Consider the following 23,508-nt stretch of genomic DNA (forward strand, 5'->3'; position numbering starts at 1 on the left):
AATAAATTTGAACAGTGGACGATCGCGAAAAAAACGAAACCATTAACAGATGTAATCAAGATGAGACGTTTGATATGCAAGTTGTTGGAGAAAACATTACATCAACAAAAAGGAACGAACTGTTTTTCCTACTCTCATTTTTTTTAAAAAATTGAAGGGTTCTTCCAATAACGTTGAGTTCGTTTTTCTCGCCAAACAATTAAGTGCCAGCTTTCGGTCGACATATAATAAACTTGAAGTATGTTATTTATAAACTCCTATGAACAATGACACGAGTAATTGCAGCACTGTTAATTGTGTTCTCAATCCACAAATAGCCCGGTGAGCAACGTTTCTGAAATTAATCGCAAATTATGCATTTTTTCATATCGGTTTAATTGACACTATACACGTGAAAATTTGATTTTTATAGCGCAGAAAAGAGTGACAAAATCGATTCGATCCGTTCATATTTCATTTTTTATATTTCATGAACACTGATTTCTTAAGACTCTGGCGAAATTTTCCTGGTGTACTAACACTGATAAAAACACGTTTCGCTTCAATTGGTCAGCAACTTGAAATAGCTTTATGTTGAGAGCGCAGACATCCTTAGAGAAGTAAAAGTTTGCTATCTTATCTCACACATCTGAAAATAATTTTTATCCCAATTTCTTTAAACTTATGATCAATGAGTGCATGTTCTGAATAGTAGGACAGAAAAATATATAAAAAACTGGTCCATACAAAAATGTTAACTCTTATGCTGCGCTGCTTAACATGCTAAACATCTTAAGTCGCGAAAATTGTGCGTCTTCAGGAGCTTTTCACTGTTGCCTACTCATTTTTAGGCGTTATACTTTTAGGTTCAACAAAAATGGGAAATCAGGTTACTGAGAGAATTCTTCGCAATTGCTGAGATAATTGTTTGGATGCGTCTATTCAGGTCAATAACAAAAACGAGCTAAAAACGAGCAGAACGAACTAAAGTCTGATCATGTCTGATTATCGTCTGGATGTCTCTGATCATTAACGCGCACCTCAACCTGGTAATCCCTGCAGATCAACATAGGTTGTTCTGGTACGGAACGAAAGTTCAAGAAAATAGAGCGGCTATAATCCTTTGAGTCGCTCCATTTGAACTTCTTTGATATTAGGAAACTGGTTGAAAAAAAACATTAAAAAATTTGCACTGCTCAAATAGTAGCTCACGGATTGACACGGCTGAAAGTTGTTCATTTGATGATTATCATTAATCAAAAATTTACTGGAATATATAAAACTTATCCAAGAACACCAGCTTCAATGGCTCATTTATTTGAACAAATATAACACAAACTAGGAAATTAATTGCAACAATAATCAATCCAACGCAATGAAATAAATTAATAAAATATAAATCTATTTTGTAATGAACCTGCAAAACTATAGTCTGTTTATATGATAAATCATTAAATTGACTCCTCAATAAATCAAGAAAATACTTTGACTATAAATTTAATTGAAAAGTTAATAGTTTTCAGCTAAGAGCTCGATGTCCGAGCATTTATAACTTTAGATAATCTTTTTATTAAAAACAGATCAGTTTATCAAAAATTGAACAAATTTACTTTGTCGTGGTCTCTATTCATAATTTGATATTGAAACCTGCTGTCTCTGTATTGTTCTTAAACTGTCCATCTAAGCTATCTCTTTTGGTAAAGTGAAAACTCCCCTCCTTCAAAACATGTAAGCAAAAACAAATAAACAAAGACTCTTTTGTAATTGCATGTCCGCAGTTCGCACAGCTAATTCTGACCTACCACAAAATTGACAGCGTTTTGATTTTTCTAGAGAAATGTTATTCAATGGTTTCATTGTCGGAATGAAGATACAAGTCAAGTTTCGACTAGTATCGACTGCGATAGAGAAATATCAAGGTTTACGCAATAACAGCGTTGACAGCGAAAGCAATCATATTACAAAGTTGAGTGTACTGGGTTCAAACGCAAATATTTTTATGGCCCAGGTCACAATCTTATTATGAAATGTTTTGTTTAGGTTGCATGATTCTGATGAACTCACTGGGAAAATCTGGCATTAATCGAGAATCGAGAAGCGATTTAGGATAAAAGCCAGAACTTTGAGGAGAATTTAGCAAAGACACATAACCTTGCTCGAAATACGCAATGCGAACAATTCTGCAATCTGGTACTGTGTATAGGAAAATGTGGCACTCTACAATCTGGCACCAGAGAGACCTGGCATCTCATTTATAATATCTCATTTAAAAACATAATTCGTTGACGTCAGACAACCTGTTCTCAACTCAAGCGACGGGAGGGTGGCAGATTAATGGAGGCTAGCTTACGCTTAAAGAGGCTACATTTATATCTGGGAAAAATTTATATTCAATCCCGGCTTGTTTCATTGACCTTTTTTGATCGATACTATATACTCTTGACCATTCTAATTAACAATGAACGGTTGACAGTATTGCTACAAAAAGACACGTTATTGGACTTTTGGCGCTCATAATGCGTTTTGACAACAAGAACTCAAAATTAAATCACGGTTGTTATTACCATTGAGAAATTTTCAAACGCCGAAGCTAAGCAGAGTTGATTAATTTCGAGATATGGTAATAACAACCAAATTAATATTTTCAAAAAAAACTCTTGTTTCGATAACAAGAGTTGCATTATTTACACGCCACTGTGAGAGATTAGACTAATTTTCTCCGCCTCTATTTTCTGTCCACTTTGATCATCGGAACAAGAAAGGCCGTTAAATTACAAGTTATTCTTCTTTTAAAATGAAAACAATGTTTTAAAAATTTATTCAGCTTTTGTTGCCCTAACGAAAGTTGGGCAACGAAAAATGAGTTCTCATTGTAGCTACATATCCATTCAAGAAAGTTTATGAACAAAAACAGTTCAAAAAAACCCTCAAAATGTGTGCCCTTCTCTGACAAAGGAAACATGAGCACATGACATAAAGATTCCTGCTAGCGGTGTCCTTGTTTTTCTTTCCAAGAGATGTCACCTACAGTGTGAACTAATTTCGGATCTATTCTTTTTGGCCCCATGAATGATTCTTAAGCACCCTTTGCAATTTATGCGTTGTTTAATAGAATTTTAGGACCTTTTTTGTTTGTGCCTCCCAGTATGATATCCACCCCCAGTTACAGAGCACGTGTTGTTACATAGCAAATCATTATGAAAAGATATGACACTTGCGTCTGCGTGGTGCAAATAATATAACAGCATAGAAACGCTCATATTGATGGCACTTTAAAACCATGATTTGCTGTCATCATTAGCTGCAATCAGTAGTACCCCTTTGACAGAAGATATAAGCATAAGCGGAAGCAAAAATGAACTTTTCGATGAAAACATGGAAATGAAAACTTTACAAAAAAGAAAACATTCAAATTGCAGAGCTTAAAACCATTAACCATCTTATTCATATTTCAAAATGTTCATAAATTTCTCCTCTGTCGAAACCTTTAAACAGGGCAACTTTTAACATAATCACATCGCGGAGCCGCTACTGCTACTTCAATCTTGCGATTCAATTTTAAAAACTATCTTCGGTTCTTTTACAACTTGGCAACATCGGGGAAAAAACCTTAAATTAATCATTGAGGAGCAATGATTAATTTGAGGAGCAATAATTAATCATCGAGGAAAAAAACAGCAGTTGCCAATTTTCTTGAAATCAAAATCAAGGACATTTACCGCTATTGTTATTGTTCATTCTCATGCCACATTTTTTTGTACTTAACATCTAGAGCAACATGCCCTTAAAACGTATTTAAAGCAACAGAACAAACAAACTGCTTGTTTGTCCTACGAAATAACATTACTAACATAAGAGACATTTTTATTGTTCCGACCCACTTGTGGGGGAGGAACTATATACTCAAATGGGTTTTTTTTTGTTCCGTGAATTTTGGCCGATCGATATATTCATCGTAAAAAAACGTTAGTAGTATCATTGAAAAGCTCGTCCAGCGTAGAATGCGAAATTAAAAAGATTTTCTTGAAAATCGTTTTTTTCGACGAGTTATCAAGGTTTAAAGTTTTGTGTGAACACGCGATGTTTGGCGTGATTTTGTTCACTTTTAGAGGAATTTTCGTTCAAAATAAGACCTTTTCTGTAAAAAATATTAAGTCAAAATTACATTTCACGACACAAAATTCATCAATTTTTTGTTCCTAATATGACAAAAGGCGATAAGAAAACTAGTTCTGGTCTCATAGGAAAGTTTATTATGAAAAACATCCGAATTCTAAGAGAGCTCCTTTTTTAGAAAACGTTTCATATTTTTTTTTTCGTTTTTTTAAGTCACCTAGAGGCTAGTCACTTTTCACATCGATGTTTCGTTAATGACGAACCTCTTTTACGATCAAATGAAGCCCAATGAACAAAAAAGTCGCTTTCAAGTCGCTTTTTGGCTTCGACTCTGAGTTTTCGTAACTTTAATTGAAATTTCATTTTCTTTTTTAGGTTTCACAAAATTTTTGGAGTCCTGTGGTATGGACTCGCAGACTAAAAGTGCAACAGGTTTCGTAATTTGCATTAACTGAACCTATCTAGTGCTTCAAATGAACAGCTAATGGCTGTTATGACCTTGAAGATATATTTTCGGAAACTTTTTTCAACATTAACCAATCATAAATTTATTTTAGTGAAATATAAATCAGTCTCAATAATTACAAGACGTTTTTCTTTGCTACTTCAACCAAAATTAATCTGGTTAGCGTTGTTGTCTTTCTAACTGTTCGTCATTTGACTTCAATGTCACAAGATTTCAAAAAAAAGTTTCAAAAATTTTGGATATTTTTGTACTTTTGGCCCTTCTTGAAATCTGAACTTATTATATTTATATTGATAGCTGCCATTGGCTTAAAGATGACGTTAGGATGATCATCATACATAAAGTTTTCCAGAGAAAGACGTATGGTTTAATTGATTTCGACACTTTCTTCTCCCACTTTTCTACTGAATTTTTGGTTTTTGCCTATACTTATGGTTGTTTTCATAGTCATAAAACTTATTGTGATCTCTAATTGATAAACTACGCTTGACATTTATCCTTGTCTTTCTATTGAGGCATAAGTGAGCGTATTTATTGACATCCATTGAAAGCTATTGAATTTAATGTCTGTCAAAACTTTTAAAATACTTTTTCAAAATTTTTTTTAACAATAACCAGCCGTAAACTTATTTTCGTGAACTCTAACACAGTCTCAGTGATGTAAGGACTCTTTTTTTCTAATTCAACCAAATTTTATCTAGTTAGTGATTTTAACTTCCAACTATAGGTTTTGACTTCGATTTTTTTCGTCACTCTGGTTCCTTTTGAAATCTAATCAAATTATCTGAATATTGATAGTTCCCCTTGGCTTAGAGAACACGCTAAATGGATCATATATAAAGTTTTCAGAGAAATACTTATCGTTTAAATGGCCCCGACACTTTCTTCTTGCACTTTTCTAATGAACTTTTGGATTTTGGCTGTATTTGTTGCTGTTTTCATAGTCAGTGACTTGTTTCAATGTCTTTTTGATGACTTATGAATTAACAACATCGTTTATCGTTTTAGTCCCACTGAGGCATAATTTAGCGTATTCATTGGCTTCTGTTGAAATCTATTAAATTTAATGAGTGGTATATTAAATGAGTGGTATATTTGTTTCTTTTTCTCTTCCTTTAGGACATTCGGGTAGTAACAGATCACAATGATTTTCAAATGTGGCCCAAACAAACTCATTTAATTTTTCAGTATAATTTTAGCTGAATTAATATAAATAAAAACTGAAATAAAAATACATAATATTCAGATAATAGCTGTTGATTTTAATGGCTCCAATAATTTAAGTTTTGGCATATTGTTTGTAATTTTTGAGTTTTTTGCATCTTTAGTCCGTTCCCATGGTGTTTCTAACCCAAGACAGGTCCCATTGGTTTCATAATGACTTTTTACTAAATTTGAGAAGTATTTTGTTATAAGCTTGTGATTTTTAAGACTTTTAAAATCATTTGATTTAAAAAAGGTTGATTTTTGAAGTTCGCCTCATTATTTTTTCTCTTTGTGCACTTGTTACTTAGTCTCAATAAGGAAAGTTTCCATATGCTGTGTAAATAGGAAAAAGTTCGTTTGTATAGTTAAGGTTTTATCTGATTGAATTTTGACGTTGTTACTAGGTGCTTTTAATTTCAGATAAGAGTTTTTGCCTTGAATTTTTTGTTTTTGATTATTTTGTTGTTCGTTTTTTTTCTCGTAGTCTTTTTATGGCAGATCTCTTGAGTGTTGTAATGAGGCATGGCATTATGTAATTCAATTAGTAGTTAGGTTGTGTAACAAGTTTTTAAACTCAAACATCTATTTTTGTTATCTCTTATTTGGTTGACAATTAAGTCAAAAATGTAGATGAGCTCGGGTCGGAACATCATGTGCGAACGCACATTAAGGAGGAGCCTTGTTGGGTTTTGTACTTAGTCATTCTACTATTTCTCAATGATACAGTGATTGGTATCAGTACCAATAATTATTACACCAACTAGCTGGGATTAATTAGAACAGAGTTCAAAGACCGGGCACTAAAGACTGGTCTTAATGGGTTTATTGCGCTTTTAATTCAATTTTTGATAATGAAAACGTTCTTTAAGCCTGTTTGATTGACAACTGGTGTTTAAGAAGCACTTTGTGCAGAAGGAAAAAGAACAAAATTAGCCGACAGAAAAAGCGATTTCACACAATGTTGAACAGGCGGTGTGAGCGTACAGGTAATGGGTTAGGTGCGAGTGGGCTCAAACTCAAATAATTTCTCTTCAAGCCATGAAATTATGTCTCTTGAAGTTTGGGCGAATCGCGTACATAGATAATAGTAAATCGAAATGCTCTAATAGAACTTAATGCCCTCTGCACTTTACCTGTTTATCGTTTTCGGAACGAAAATTGGCTGCTCAAAAAATTCCATGAAAAGAACGGCAAGATTAAAAGAACCACTGCAAACTTCGTTTCTGACTTCTTAGTATTTAGCGTACTTAAACAAATTAATAACGCTACCGAAGATTGCTTTCAACTTGGCAATCAAAACCCTCACGCAAATAAAAACTAATTGCACAATATTCTATAAGTCTGGGCAATTTGACATGTAGTACTTCCTATTAACCCACAATTTTCAAGTTTTTCACTGATCCGAGCATTGTCTTAAGTTGTATACTGTGATTCTACTTAAACAGAAGTGAGCAAAATCTGATAGGAACGTCAATAACACCGTTATCAAGTCTTACAAGCTAACACTTGTTTTCATTGCGTTCTGATACTTTCAGCTATCATAACCTATCAGATCATGATCGAGAACATAAATTGAAGACCCAACTTAATTGCATCCATCTGAAGATAACGTCACAATCTGATGTCGTCTGTCACCTCTTTATATGAAACAACGCTTTGCGATTCGGGAAATTGAGTTCATTAATATTAATATTGAGTTCATTAATATGAAACCTTAGCTATCTCTGAATTCAGAAACAGTTGTTCATTTGGACGGCATCTCGGAGCAGAAAGGAACGTTTTCATCGCAACCACATCACTAAAATTTAACTCCAACAAGAATCGTAATTACACAATTTTTTTTAAAAAGCAGTCAGAAAAAACAAGAGTTTCAAAATTTGCGAGTGCGGACAAAAAATTCACCGCCAAAACAGTCCCAATTTGCAAATTATTCCAAGAAAAAACAGTCCAATGAAAGCAGACAAAATAGTCCCAGACAAAACAGTGCCGAACAAATATTGAAACAATATAATGAAACCTCTATATAATGAAACATTAATAAAAATTTATAAAAAACATAGTCTACTAATTATGCCTCTTAATGCGTTGGTTAAATGGGTTCAGTCAAAAAGCGCCGACATTAAAGAGACCCGACGTTAGAAAGCGCTAAATGTGCGCTTATTCGAAAAGAGCAAAAAGAGTCATTGGCCTTTAATTACCCTATATTGTTAGTTAATATCGACGAAGAGTATTTGTTTGGGTAGATTGATCTCATGTTCGGTTTTGATATTTTCATATTAAGGCTCATGAGTCGCTGAGGCATGGACGTTACCAAACATAATTACAGCACAATTAAATACTTAATCGCTTTAAATTTATTTTCCTTAGGAATAGTAAAGCCTCATTTCTCAAATACTGGGTTATAATTGCATTGGTTGAAAAAATTCTGGTGTCATCTTTGAGTAACTTTAATTGGCTTCTTAAATTTAAAATCTAGTGTTAAACTTTCTGCTCTTTTTAACGTCGGCGCCTTGTAATTTCGACTGTTTTTGAACTAACGATTTTCATTATATGAATTAAAATTAAACCAGAAACTTGGTTCAAAATACACAATTTAGCAAAAACTGTCGTAATCAGCTTACCATTTGTTCAATGTCATACAATCAAATGCACAACTCAAGAAGTTTGTTTGTTAGTTAGTGAGCATGTTTATGGGAAGTCTGGGACTGTTTTGTGTGATTTCTTGAGACTTTCGTTTGTGACTGTTGCCTGGGAATATTTTGCTATTTAGGACTGTTTTGTCGCACATTGTTGTTTGTTCACCTATAATTGGAATTGCAACAGTCTAAGTAATCTTTTTTTACGTATCTCAAACATAATCGACTAAACGTCGGGCGAATTGCTCTCAAACGACGGGCGAGCGGTTGGCTTCGTCAGTACCTAGTCAATGTTTAGTGAAAATAGATTTAGCTTGATTGAAGGGGCCTGAGATTAGGGTAATAGACGACGACATCACGCCATATAACAGCCGCATCAACAAAAGAATTAAGGAGAGAGAGAGAGAGAGAGAGAGAGATTAAACGTGAGCGAGGAGAAAGAAACAAACTCCAGCTAACACAGAAAGAGCGAAAGAGAGCTAGGAATTTTTTCCATGATGAGATTCGACTCTACAACTTCAAGTTTTCTAAACTTGTTAGTAACAAAATCATATAGAAAAAAAAACTTAGTGCAAAATTCCAAAGAAAAGTTTCCACATTTCGCAGTAAAGAACATGTTCAAAAACAAATTATGTCCCTGAATTTTTTTCATGTAATCCATCTGCAAGACTTGAAAAGCTTCGTAAAGTAATGATCGTTAAACTCAGAAAAGGACAAAAATATTCAAAAAATTTTTAGAACAACGGCAAATTTTAACAAAATCTTGCAAAAACTCGTGATAATAATATCTTCAGAACACCATTCCATTGTCTCAAGATACCATCTAGTATGCCTATATCCAGCCTTAAACAGTTTCACTCGCTCATAAAGATCCATACACTTGGCAATCAAAACCCTCACGCAAATAAAAACTAATTGCACAATATTCTATAAGTCTGGGCAATTTGACATGTAGTACTTCCTATTAACCCACAATTTTCAAGTTTTTCACTGATCCGAGCATTGTCTTAAGTTGTATACTGTGATTCTACTTAAACAGAAGTGAGCAAAATCTGATAGGAACGTCAATAACACCGTTATCAAGTCTTACAAGCTAACACTTGTTTTCATTGCGTTCTGATACTTTCAGCTATCATAACCTATCAGATCATGATCGAGAACATAAATTGAAGACCCAACTTAATTGCATCCATCTGAAGATAACGTCACAATCTGATGTCGTCTGTCACCTCTTTATATGAAACAACGCTTTGCGATTCGGGAAATTGAGTTCATTAATATTAATATTGAGTTCATTAATATGAAACCTTAGCTATCTCTGAATTCAGAAACAGTTGTTCATTTGGACGGCATCTCGGAGCAGAAAGAAACGTTTTCATCGCAACCACATCACTAAAAATTAACTCCAACAAGAATCGTAATTACACAATTTTTTTTAAAAAGCAGTCAGAAAAAACAAGAGTTTCAAAATTTGCGAGTGCGGACAAAAAATTCACCGCCAAAACAGTCCCAATTTGCAAATTATTCCAAGAAAAAACAGTCCAATGAAAGCAGACAAAATAGTCCCAGACAAAACAGTGCCGAACAAATATTGAAACAATATAATGAAACCTCTATATAATGAAACATTAATAATAATTTATAAAAAACATAGTCTACTAATTATGCCTCTTAATGCGTTGGTTAAATGGGTTCAGTCAAAAAGCGCCGACATTAAAGAGACCCGACGTTAGAAAGCGCTAAATGTGCGCTTATTCGAAAAGAGCAAAAAGAGTCATTGGCCTTTAATTACCCTATATTGTTAGTTAATATCGACGAAGAGTATTTGTTTGGGTAGATTGATCTCATGTTCGGTTTTGATATTTTCATATTAAGGCTCATGAGTCGCTGAGGCATGGACGTTACCAAACATAATTACAGCACAATTAAATACTTAATCGCTTTAAATTTATTTTCCTTAGGAATAGTAAAGCCTCATTTCTCAAATACTGGGTTATAATTGCATTGGTTGAAAAAATTCTGGTGTCATCTTTGAGTAACTTTAATTGGCTTCTTAAATTTAAAATCTAGTGTTAAACTTTCTGCTCTTTTTAACGTCGGCGCCTTGTAATTTCGACTGTTTTTGAACTAACGATTTTCATTATATGAATTAAAATTAAACCAGAAACTTGGTTCAAAATACACAATTTAGCAAAAACTGTCGTAATCAGCTTACCATTTGTTCAATGTCATACAATCAAATGCGCAACTCAAGAAGTTTGTTTGTTAGTTAGTGAGCATGTTTATGGGAAGTCTGGGACTGTTTTGTGTGATTTCTTGAGACTTTCGTTTGTGACTGTTGCCTGGGAATATTTTGCTATTTAGGACTGTTTTGTCGCACATTGTTGTTTGTTCACCTATAATTGGAATTGCAACAGTCTAAGTAATCTTTTTTTACGTATCTCAAACATAATCGACTAAACGTCGGGCGAATTGCTCTCAAACGACGGGCGAGCGGTTGGCTTCGTCAGTACCTAGTCAATGTTTAGTGAAAATAGATTTAGCTTGATTGAAGGGGCCTGAGATTAGGGTAATAGACGACGACATCACGCCATATAACAGCCGCATCAACAAAAGAATTAAGGAGAGAGAGAGAGAGAGATTAAACGTGAGCGAGGAGAAAGAAACAAACTCCAGCTAACACAGAAAGAGCGAAAGAGAGCTAGGAATTTTTTCCATGATGAGATTCGACTCTACAACTTCAAGTTTTCTAAACTTGTTAGTAACAAAATCATATAGAAAAAAAAACTTAGTGCAAAATTCCAAAGAAAAGTTTCCACATTTCGCAGTAAAGAACATGTTCAAAAACAAATTATGTCCCTGAATTTTTTTCATGTAATCCATCTGCAAGACTTGAAAAGCTTCGTAAAGTAATGATCGTTAAACTCAGAAAAGGACAAAAGTATTCAAAAAATTTTTAGAACAACGGCAAATTTTAACAAAATCTTGCAAAAACTCGTGATAATAATATCTTCAGAACACCATTCCATTGTCTCAAGATACCATCTAGTATGCCTATATCCAGCCTTAAACAGTTTCACTCGCTCATAAAGATCCATACACTTGGAACATGATAATAAATTTTCAAAAATTTTTCAAATTAAAATTTATCACAAAATTTCTAAATCTCGAGTCATTAACATAATGATAACGATTCCATTAACTATAGAAACTAAGCAGCAGCTTATTATCAAACTTCGAAGGAGGCTTCTTGGCTCTTGAGGCCGGAAAAACCTCAAGAAAATGACAATTTCAAAAAGATTGCCGAAAATTTTTCAAAAAAAATGCTAAAACTCGTTAAATGTTAAAGTGTTTAAAAACACTCCATTGCATCTAGAAACTAACAATAACATGTTATCAAACTCTAGAGGAAGTTCCTTGGCTCTTGAGGATAGATCAACCTATAAAATCACAAAAATTGTCAAAAAAAATTGAAGAAACTGCAAGTTTTATAAAAACAAATCGAAAGTTGTGATATTAAAAAGTTGAAAACCATTCCATTACCACTAAAAACTATGCAGCCACATATTATCAAAACCATAAGCAGGTTCTCTGAAACCTGAGGCTGAAAAATCTTTAATAATGACAATAAATGTTAAAAAAAAATTAAAAAATGCTTTTTTTTTCAAAAAAATGATAAAATTCGTGATGTTAAAATCTTGAAAAAAATTCTAGAAACTATACAATAAAGTCTAGAAACTATACAATAACCTAGCATCAAACCCTAGAGGAGTCTCCTTGGCTCTTGAGGCTGGATAAACCTAAAAACCGACAAAAATTTTCAAAAACCTTGAAAAAATTTGCAAGTTTTTTCAAAAGAATTGCAAAAATTCACGAAGTTGAAAGGTTGAAACCATTCTATTACCACTAGAAACTGTGCAGTAACCTATTATCAAACCATAAAGTGGGTTCCTTGACATCTAGGGTTGATGTAACTCAAAAATTTGACAAAAGTTTTACAAAAATGACAAAAATTTTCAAAAAGCTTGAAAAAAATTGTGAAAATTTGTATAAATTTGCGTGGTTTTAGCGACCGGTTGTTCTTCTTCTTCAGTAACTGGCCATGGGGGGAGGTGCTGATGGGGGTGGCAACAGTCGGGTAGGGCGGCAACAGCGCGGTGGGGGGTGGGGGCAATAGTGGGGGGGGGGGGTCTTCAACCTCTAAGAACCGCTCTTCACACCACAATTATAAGTCTCCAAAACAGTTTGAGCTGAAACAGAGCTGAAAGGCTCTAAGAGCACTTAATGCCCGCTGGGCGCTACCTGTTTATCCCGTTTTTGAGGACGAAAAGTCAAAAGCGTCAGATGAAATATCGGTCAAGCGAAAAATCGCATAAAAAAAGACCGACAGGACTAATATAATTGCTACAAACTTCGTTTGAGAGCAATTAAAAACTTTTTAATGAAACTTCCCCTTCAACAAAATCAAAAATTCAACACTCAAACCATGGGTCATAATGAACAAAAAATATTTCGTTATCACCAAATCTTCGAGCTCAGTTGAGCTACAAAATGATTCGATAGCTAATTATTACATAAATCAACTTATCAAACGAATTCAATTTTTGCGAGACAGTAAAGCATTTTGTACATGACAGCTTTTCTAAACAGCCAAAAACTTAATTCTAATTAGCCGACAAATCTGATTGATCAAAATGTCACTAGTTGGTTCAACGATTACAATTGGTGAGCAGTCCCATTGTCGACTAGACCCCCTGTCGTCAAATTTGCCGATCACCCAGAGGATGTTATCTTCGTGTACAGAATGCTATCAGTAGCCGAAAAAAACGGATGCAAACTGATCATATCATTCAGCAAACGAGTTCTTCATGCACAAGAACCTCTCGTAAGATGTTTCACGATCTCTTTCTTCGAGTAAGTTGTCTCAATTACAAAAAAGGTGGTTAAACATTATACTAAGCATCGGATACCTAGCCCAAACACAATACATAGCCCGTATCACGACGTACATAGACGTCGGCACTTGGGGTCTTTCCCATTATAGCCCCCCCCCCCCCCCCCCCCCCTCAACTTAGTGTTTAGATAATCTATAACCCCCCAATCATGCCACAATGGGGGGGGGGGGCTATAATTTCAGGGGGTCTATAATAGGAGAGACCCGGGACATGAATAAATGCTAAAACGCCATTAAAAAAATTGAATTATGAAATTTGAATTGCTTTAAACAGTTATATAAATTTAAGAAACCAAGAAACTCAAATTAATAGATAAGCTAATATAACAAACATTCACCAAAATGACAAAATTATTTTCGATTGACATATACTGAAATGGCAAATGATAAACAACACCAAATCATAACTCGTTTGCCTCAAATAACAACCAATGTTATTTCAAGCTTTTCATCAGTTGGGCATATAAATACTATTCAATTTCCCTTGACTTATGCTGCTCGCCAGCATAAGATTTTTTATTTTTCAAAAAGCGCGGAAAAAACTTTAATAGATACCGATCTACAAAGAATTCTACTTTAACTATTTCTAGCTTTGAAGATGTGCTTTACACCACCAAACCTTAGGGGAGCGGGGAGGCGCTTAACCCTCATCCGATAATGTCATTTTTCAGGCACGAAAATCGCGATGAAACGTTTACGTGATCTTTAAAAAATCAGTAAATTCACAAAAATCGAGCATTTTTTTCAAATTGGTTTGTTCACAAAACTCAGATAAATTTGAGAGCGACATGAACGGATAAAAGAAGCAGAAACAGGCTGTTCAAAATTTTAGACAATGTCAAACTTCAAAACCATGAGACAATCCGCTGTTCCATAATTGTTCGACCAGAATCCATCCGAGCGGAAGACTCATAACTATAAAATCATATGATGTCGCAAGTCCGAAAAAAACTGCTTTTGCTATCATAGTTTGCTGAATGCCTATCATCATCAAACAGCTGACTCTTGCCAATGCGAAGTAAAACCAAAGAAACAACCAATCAATCGCTTAAGAGAACTAGGTATCTCATCATAGAATACAAAACCGAAGAAAGAGGAAAAATGGCAAAGACAAAAAAGTATGATATCTAAAATAATTTTATCGATCTCCATTAGTTGCAACCCAAAAAAAAATTCTTATAACAAAGTCTGTGATAGGTCTTCTAATTAAACAATGAATAACACCATAAGAGGAAAAGTACACCATTGTAAAAACCATTCCCAGAAAAAAACTTTCAAAGCTCTTTCCAAAAATTCCAACAAAACAAAATCCAAGACGAATATTGTTAATGGACTTCAAAATATTTGCTCAGTCCCATCGTTGATTACCAGCACAATATAAAGGACATAAAAAACTTCAAATATAAAAACCTAATAAAAAACAAAAATATTTCAATTATTTCAATAAAACTACACAATTATGTATATTAGTTAAAATAAGAAAATTCAGTTAAATCGTTCTATCGAACAGTCTACCAAGTATTATTGAATTAACCATTTTACAAACAAAACCGTTCTGAAAAGGACAAAGAGAAAAAACCGAAAAAATCCACAAAACGGGCCAAATATGAAAACGAATAATCTCTGATACAAAACAACTTAAAATTGATAGGAAACAAATCAAAAGACTGACAACACAAATTCTGACCAAGTCATCTTTCACATATTACAGGCCAAGTGTCCTTTGGTAGGCAGAGTTTTATATTGCAATTGAAGTAAAACAATTCTACTAATTACCTCAACATTTTTTTGCGCTCATCCGCAATATCAAAAGAGTCATCGCTTTTTAACAGCTTAAAAACAGTCTCAGAGAACTGTTCAGCCAGAAAATTCTCTCAGGGCTATACCTGTTTATCTCACTTTTGAGAACTAAAAATCAAAGATTAGATGACAAAAATTATCAGATGAAAAGCCAGTAGAAAAAATTGCAAGAAAGACAATGCTGGAATAATCCGCAGCCAATGCGAAGTAAAACCAAAGAAACGACCAATCATTCGCTTAAGAGAACTGCGTATCTCATCATAGAATACAAACCGAAGGAAAAGAAAAATGGCAAAGACAAAAATGTATGAAATCTAAAATAATTTTATAGATCTCCACTAGTTGCAACCCAAATTCTGTGATAGTTCTTCTAATTATACAATGAATAACACCATAAGAGGAAAAGTACGCCATAGTAAAAAAGACACCCAGAAAAAATTCAAAACTTTCCAAAATTTCCAAAAAAAAACAATCAAAAACAAATAATGTTAATGGACTTCAAAATATTCACTGAGTCCCATCGTTGAATACCAACTCATTGAAGCACAATGTAAAGGACATAAAAACTTCAAATATGAAAACCTAAAAAATACATTTCAATTATTTCAATAAACTACACAGTTATGTATATTAGATAAAATAAGAATATTCAGTTAATTCGTTCTATTGACCAGTCTACCAATTATCATTGAATTAACCATTTTACAAACAAAACCGCTGTGAGAAGGACATAAAAAGAAAAACAGAAAAAATCCACAAAACAGGCCAAATTTGAAAATAAATAATCTCTTACACAAAAACAACTTAAAGTTGATTGCAGGTCAAGCGTCTTTTGGTAGGCAAAGTGTAATATTGCAATTGAAGTAAATTAATTCTACGAATTCCCTCATCACTTTTTGTGCTCATCCGTAATAACAAAAGTGTCTTCGCTTTTAAACAGCTTAAAAACAGTCTCAGAGAACTGTTCAGCCAGAAAATTCTCTCAGGGCTATACCTGTTTATCTCACTTTTGAGAACTAAAAATCAAAGATTAGATGACAAAAATTATCAGATGAAAAGCCAGTAGAAAAAATTGCAAGAAAGACAATGCTGGAATACTCCGCAGCCAATGCGAAGTAAAACCAAAGAAACGACCAATCTTCCGCTTAAGAGAACTGCGTATCTCATCATAGAATACAAACCGAAGAAAAAGAAAAATGGCAAAGACAAAAATGTATGAAATCTAAAATAATTTTATAGATCTCCACTAGTTGCAACCCAAATTCTGTGATAGTTCTTCTAATTATACAATGAATAACACCATAAGAGGAAAAGTACGCCATAGTAAAAAACGACACTCAGAAAAAAATTCAAAACTTTCCAAAATTTCCAAAAAAAACAATCAAAAACAAATAATGTTAATGGACTTCAAAATATTCACTGAGTCCCATCGTTGAATACCAACTCATTGAAGCACAATGTAAAGGACATAAAAACTTCAAATATGAAAACCTAAAAAAACATTTCAATTATTTCAATAAACTACACAGTTATGTATATTAGATAAAATAAGAATATTCAGTTAATTCGTTCTATTGACCAGTCTACCAATTATCATTGAATTAACCATTTTACAAACAAAACCGCTGTGAGAAGGACATAAAAAGAAAAACAGAAAAAATCCACAAAACAGGCCAAATTTGAAAACAAATAATCTCTGACACAAAAACAACTTAAAGTTGATTTCAGGTCAAGCGTCTTTTGGCAAGACAATGTCTTTTGACTTGCTTGCAATTTCTTTTGGCATTTTATTTCTTGTGATAAATATGATGAGTTTCATTTTGACTTGGAGGTGCCCTGCGATGAAATTGTTCGACCTAGGAATATTACTCGGGTAACATCAATTTCAAATTTTCCCATCCATAACCTAAGTCCTGCTTGTTCAAGATAGTCAACAATTGCTTATCAAAAATTGCCGGACAATTTTGGTTGCGCAAAAAGGAGTTGAGCTAATTATCAGCTCGGCGAGATGAAGTTACTTTATTGTCCTGTGTCTCACGACTGACACCAGCAGGCACGCTATATTCGGGCTGTGGTAAGGTGAGACTCTCCATCAAAACGAAGAATGACACTTAGACAAAAAATGCTCTCGCAGACGCAGAGCTGAAAAGGTATTTCGAGATATCTACTTCAAAGATACCTGTACGATAATTAGAGCACTGATATGATCTAGCATCCAGCAATCCTATTAATAAATGAGCTAGGTTTTCTCGGGACAATATACTTAATATGCGTTGCCCCTGATAAAAAGCCTTATGAATTGCAGATCAAAGCATCCGAACGGTAATATAGTCATGGGAAACTATATTGGCGTGATTTACCCGTGACAAGGGATTATCTCAAAGAAGTGCAACTCAGGCGGAATCTTGTAACAGCTGCTTCAAAGATCCCTGAACGATAATATAGAGCATTGATGAAATCTAGCATCCAATAATCGCATCAATAGATGAGTACCGTTTTCTCAACAGTGTCCGTAATTTTCGTTACCCTAAAGAAAATTTTCTGATTTTAAAAACTGTGTAGAAAAGCTGATTTTCAACTGTGTTTTCATCCGCTGATTCGAACGGAATTAATCGTACTGCGCCATTTTTAGAATTTGAACTATTGCCTCGGGAAAAATAGTATGCAGTGTTTTGTTCAAGTTCGTTCCACGAAAAAGCGTTCCCAGCTCACCAAAAACGTGGAGACTCTCGATTTAATACCGACGAACATCGCACCATGGCCAAAAATTGGAACCTAATTAAAGATTCCCCCAATATCCCTGACGCTTACGAAGAACTGTGCGCAAAAGTAAAAACTTTGAGATAAAGGACCGATGTTGAAGCTTTTAAGGAGGCGTTCGTTCAAATATCTGACAAGATAAGGGTGATAGACAATATCGATGTACCAGGTTTGACGTGGCACAGAAACCAGGCACAGTTTTTAAAGTCAGTAGCTGAGTATTATAACAACAGTCAGCATAGCAGAAATTATAAATTCCGTTTGCTCACGTCAAGGTTGCAAACTCCGATTATATAAGATTGCTTTAACCCAAGCGTGATAACTGCCGCCGTCCTGAATACAGATATAGCTGTGAAGACTAAATTGGAGTATATTAGCATGGTGCAGACAATCAGGCGGCTGACATATTTAAAATGCCTTGTTAAAGTGAGAGCAGAGCATCTGCATTGGATAAACGAGGTAACATATGACTTGCGGTCTAATGTTCATAAAAGTCGCGGGATCCCTTCGGAGAAAGGAAGAGATTGGAGGTTTTGTGGAAGAAATAACTCAAAAAATTAAGCGTCTGCTAACGGATGAACTGTAAGATGAGATAGAACAACTTTATGAAGTCGACCAGGAAATGTAATTGAAAATTCTTTTAGCTCGCGGTTACGTTAAAAATCCGCTTAGAGTCAGCACACTCACTAAAATGAAGCCTCCCCAGCTACTTAGAGTGAAAGACCTTACTGTTGTTGGCACTCCCCTTTAGATATATAACAATACATGAGCACAAAACCAACGCAACGAGCGACTCTGCAAAAGTATTCTTTTCACCTAAAGATTTTAAGGTTTGGAAGAAAAGTATTAATGATCAGGATGCATCAAGAACAGTTTATCCATTTGACAAAACATTGAGAGGCCACATAAAGCAGGCTATACTAAAAATTTACAACTACCATTTCAAAGACATCCGCTGGCTAAGACAAGCTGTGGAAATGAAGTGCGGCAACGGACTGGAGCAAGAGGTGTGTCAAATGCTTCTCCATTGCCCTGATACCGCACGCCGTCATCATAGAGATACCAATGCGCCCAAAACGGCGGCACTGGCATTTGTTGCCTATCAGAAACAACTTAGTAATATTCTATTGATACCTCTCCAAAGGAACTGAAATCTACGAAACAAAGTGCCCTTGCTATTCTAATGATCTATTTATTACAAACGACCGAGGAAATGTTGAATTAAAGATGTAATGAAAACGAGAAAGAATTTCTACAAGTATTTGGTTTGGAAGAAAGTGAAAAAACTGCAAACGCTTCAGGGGATGTATAAAATAGTGATATTGATAATGTCGATGACGATAATAATGATGTTGAAGAGAATACTAACTCAGAATTATTGGAATACGAAAGTAGCGACAGCTATTATGATGCTTCCACCACTAGTCCCGAAATATTCAGTACATTGATACGAAAAACAACAAGTGTGTCAAATTTTCAACAGGCAAATTTGAGTAGCAACGCTGACGACTATACAATTTTCGAAGAAAAGGCTGAAAATTTAAAGCTTATGAAGAATGATCTAGAGAGAGCTGATCAAGATAAACCTACAACAAGTCAACATGGTTTCATCGCGTTACCTACTTTCGAAAAAGAAGATAATGATGATAACGATGATTTCTCTGACAATTTTGATTCGTCCGACGAACGGTTAATGGAAAAGAAGGACTTAAAGAAAGCAAAACTACTTAGCCAACGTTATTCGAAATGATCTAACTGATCTAATTTCAAACAATCTTTGCCTAGTAATTGTGTAGTTTCTAGTGCCTTTTGATTCAATTGATCAATTTCAATTAAAGTTTCAATTTTCAATCTTTCTGAACTAGGTAGTTTTATAATCACCTAGCATCATTCCTGACTAGGAATATGGTTTTAATAGTTTATAAGAGTGAACTTTGCTAAGTTGTCGTTCGTTATTATGTTGATGGTATTGGGAATAGTTAAGTACGAAAAGTTAGTCCTTGATTGCAAATATATGGTAGGAAAATTCGAAGGAGTTGGGATCTATAGACTATGAATTACAGATATAGTTGTGTATGAAGATATTGAGGTTGGTACGTTAAGTGTTTAAGATATTCTTGGGTATGATCGAATAAAAACATCTAGAATTTAATTTAATTTGCAGTTCCGTTTATCCTATATAAGAATATTGTCTACCACAAGGCGCAAGGTAATATGCCTTCGGTCTATGTGTTACCGAAGGTATATTACTTCTGTCCATAGGATTTAGGAATAGTTAGGCAAAGCAAAAAGGCGATCTTGGGGCTCAAGTTATTGCTTGACGTATCCCGAGAGTCTGTAAGTCGTTTGTTGAAAGAGAAACTTAAAGGAATAGCAATTTTTTATTGAATTTTGAAAGAGTTTTTGGTCAAATTGACAATAATGGGCGGATCATCTCGTCTCAGAAAAATTCTCGAAAAAAAGAGTAGAAAAATTTTTCAAAACAGAAATTTCATATTCAATACTTATGGACGGAAAATCTCATCTCCTCGATGTGTAACTCAAACTCAGACTCTTGATAGCTGCTTCAAAAGTCATGTAATTTGATAAAGCGCACCGAATTGATCAGGCATCGATTATTGTCATTAAAACAAGAGTTACATTTTCTCAGGATAGAACCCTTAATCTGCGTTACCCGTAACAAGCCGTATAAAACTCATTAAAACGAATGGTAATCTGGTCTCAGACATTAAATTAGCGAGCGTTACCCGTGTTAAAGGGTTCTCTCCTCGATATGTAACTCAAACTGAGTCTCTTGTTAGCTGCTTCAAAAGTCTTGTAATATGATATAGCATATCGAATTGATCAGGCATCAATTATTGGCATTAACACCAGAGTTATATTTTCATATTTTCTCAGGATAGAACTCTTAATCTGCGTTAGCCTTAACAAAACCTTAACCACCACAGAGCAATGCAATCGAAAGGTAGTCTGGTCTCAGAAATATATCTGATAGTGCGTTACCCGCGATTAAGGATACTCTCCCAGTACTGTTACTCAAACATCAATGAGCCTTGTAATCTTATATAGAGCATTTAAGTCATTTAGCATTAATTATTGGCATTAACTGTAGAGAGTAACATTTTCTCAGAACAGTATCCTTAAACTGCGTTACCGGTTTTATCATAGAGTTTTCAGCTGCTGGTTCGAGCGGAATTAATCGTAGTGCGCTTTTATTTAGAAACTGAACTATGGCCCTGCGAAAAATAGTATGCATATTTTGTTCAAGTTCATTCCACGAAAAAGCGTTCCCAGCTCACCAAAAACGTGAAGACTCTCGATTAAATACCGACCAACATCGCGCCATGGCCAAAAATTGGAACCTAATTAAAGATTCCCCCAATATCCCTGACGCTTACAAAGAACTGTGCGCAAAAGTAAAGGACCGATGTTGAAGCTTTTAAGGAGGCGTTCGTTCAAATATCTGACAAGATAAGGGTGATAGACAATATCGATGTACCAGGTTTGACGTGGCACAGAAACCAGGCACAGTTTTTAAAGTCAGTAGCTGAGTATTATAACAACAGTCAGCATAGCAGAAATTATAAATTCCGTTTTCTCACGTCAAGGTTGCAAACTCCGATTATATAAGATTGCTTTAACCCAAGCGTGATAACTGCCGCCGTCCTGAATACAGATATAGCTGTGAAGACTAAATTGGAGTATATTAGCATGGTGCAGACAATCAGGCGGCCGACATATTTAAAATGCCTTGTTCAAGTGAGAGCAGAGCACCTCCATTGGATAAACGAGGTAACATATGACTTGCGGTCTAATCTTCACAAAAGTCGCGGGATTCCTTCGGAGAAAGGAAGAGATTGAAGGTTTTGTGGAAGAAATAACTGAGAAAATTAAGCCTCTGCTGACGGATGAACTGTCAGATGAGATAGAACAACTTTACGAAGTCGACCCGAAAATATAATTCAAAGTGAAAGTTCTCTTCGTTCGCGTTTACGTTAAAAATCCGCTTAGAGTAAGCACATACACTGAACTGAAGCCTCCTCAGCTATTTAAAGTGAAATACCTTAATGTTGTTGGCGCTCCCCTAAGATATACAACAATACATGAGCACAAAACCAACGCAACGAGCGGTTCTGCGAAGGTTTCTTTTCACCTAAAGAATTTGAGGTTGGGAAGAGAATTATTAATGATCAGGATGCATCAAGACCGGTTTATCCAAATGACAAAAGATTGAGAGGCCACAAAAAGCAGGCAATACTAAAAATTTGCAACTACCAACTCAAAGATATCCGCTGGCTAAGACAAGCTGTGGAAACGAAGTGCGGCCGCGGACTGCAGCAAGAGGTGTGTCAAATGCTTCTCCATTACCCTGACACCGCACGCCGTCAATATAGAGATGCCAATGCGCCCAAAAAGGGCGGCATTGGCATTTGTTGCCTATCAGAAACAACTTGAGACAATTGTTACCCTTCCAAAGGAACTGAAATCTACGAAAACAAAGTGCCTTTGCTGTTCTAATGATCTACATATTACAAACGACCGAGGAAATTTTGAATTAAAAAGCAGAATTATTCGAATACGAAAGTAGCGACAGCTATAACGATGTTTCCTGCCCTAGTCCCGAAATATTCAGTACTTTAAAACTAAAAACAACAAGTGTGTCAAATTTTCAACGGGAAAATTTGAGTAGCGACGCTGACTACTATACAATTTTCGAAGAAAAGGCTAAAAATTTGAAGCTTATGAAGAGTGATCTAGAGTGATCTGATGGAAGAGAATGACTTAAAGAAAGCAAAACTACTTAGCCAACGTTATTCGAAATGATCTAAACTGATCTAAGTTCAAAAAATCTTTGCCTAGTTATTGTGTAGTTTCTATTGCCTTTTGATTCAATTGATCAATTTCAATCAAAATTTTCAATTTTCAATCTTTTTGAACTAGGTAGTTTTTTGATCACTTGGCATTATTCCTGATTAGGAATATGATTTTAATCGTTTATAAGACCACTTTTATTCTAGGAGCACGTTCTAGGACCACTCTATCCACGTTCTAGGACCACTTTTATTCAATCTAAATCTAGGACCACTTTTATTCAATCTTTATGCGAACGACTTAGAACTAAAAACGTGTGAAATCATCCAATACGCTGACGATACTGACATACTTCTTTTGACATCACATTACGACCATGATGTTTCTAAAAAGTCACTTGAGCACTCAAAAGAAGATATACTTGACTACTTTACATCACTGGCACTTTAATTAAATGCAGATAAAACTGAATTTATTGTATTTGGCAAAAAGAATCAACCGAAATCTCTACAAATTCGAGACGAAAAAGTTGGACAAAGCTCAAGTGAAATATCAGGGTGTAACTATAGATATTGAACTCGACTACCAAACAGAGGTTAAGAATCTGCTCTCGAAAATGGCCCAAAGTATTAAATGCTGATATAATTTGAGAGAATGCCTAACAAAAAATCTACTTCCTGTTATGATTAATTCTTTAGTTATGAGCTATTTACAATACCCAGCCGTACTTTTGAGCACAGTTGATAACAATTTATTCATTACCATAGAAAAAACAATTA

The sequence above is a fragment of the Convolutriloba macropyga genome, chromosome 12, assembly GCF_964194025.1.
Source record: "Convolutriloba macropyga chromosome 12, txConMacr16.3, whole genome shotgun sequence".
Taxonomy (NCBI): Eukaryota; Metazoa; Xenacoelomorpha; order Acoela; family Convolutidae; genus Convolutriloba; species Convolutriloba macropyga.